The sequence below is a fragment of the Stegostoma tigrinum genome, unplaced genomic scaffold (genome assembly GCF_030684315.1).
Source record: "Stegostoma tigrinum isolate sSteTig4 unplaced genomic scaffold, sSteTig4.hap1 scaffold_185, whole genome shotgun sequence".
Lineage (NCBI taxonomy): Eukaryota > Metazoa > Chordata > Chondrichthyes > Orectolobiformes > Stegostomatidae > Stegostoma > Stegostoma tigrinum.
The window spans coordinates 64,117-64,664 of record NW_026728125.1 but is presented as its reverse complement, the minus strand read 5'-3'; positions in this window follow the sequence as shown (position 1 = coordinate 64,664).

Below are 548 nucleotides of genomic sequence, written 5' to 3'. Positions count from 1 at the left end.
GACCCGCTCACAGGGACTGGCCCCCGCAGCCCTCACCCGCTCACCGGGACATCCCCCGCAGCCCTGTCCCGCTCACAAGGACTGGCCCCCGCAGCCCTGACCCGCTGAGAGGGACTGTCCCCGTCAGCCCTGACCCGCTCACACGGACTGGCCCCCGCAGCCCTGACCCACTAATAGGGACTGTCCCCCGCATCCCTGACCCCCTCACAGGGACTGTCCCCCGCAGCCCTGACCCGCTCACACTGACTGGCCCCCGCAGCCCTGACCCCCTAACTGCGACTGTCCCCCGCAGCCCTGACCCCCTCACAGGGACTGTCCCCCGCAGCCCTGACCCGTTCACCGCGACTGGCCCCCGCAGCCCTGACCCGCTCACCGGGACTGGTCCCCGCAGCCCTGACCCGCTCACCGGGACTGGCCCCCGCAGCCCTGACCCGCTCACCGGGACTGGCCCCCGCAGCCCTGACCCGCTCACCGGGACTGGCCCCCGCAGCCCTGACCCGCTCACCGGGACTGGCCCACGCAGCCCTGACCCGCTCACCGGGACTGGC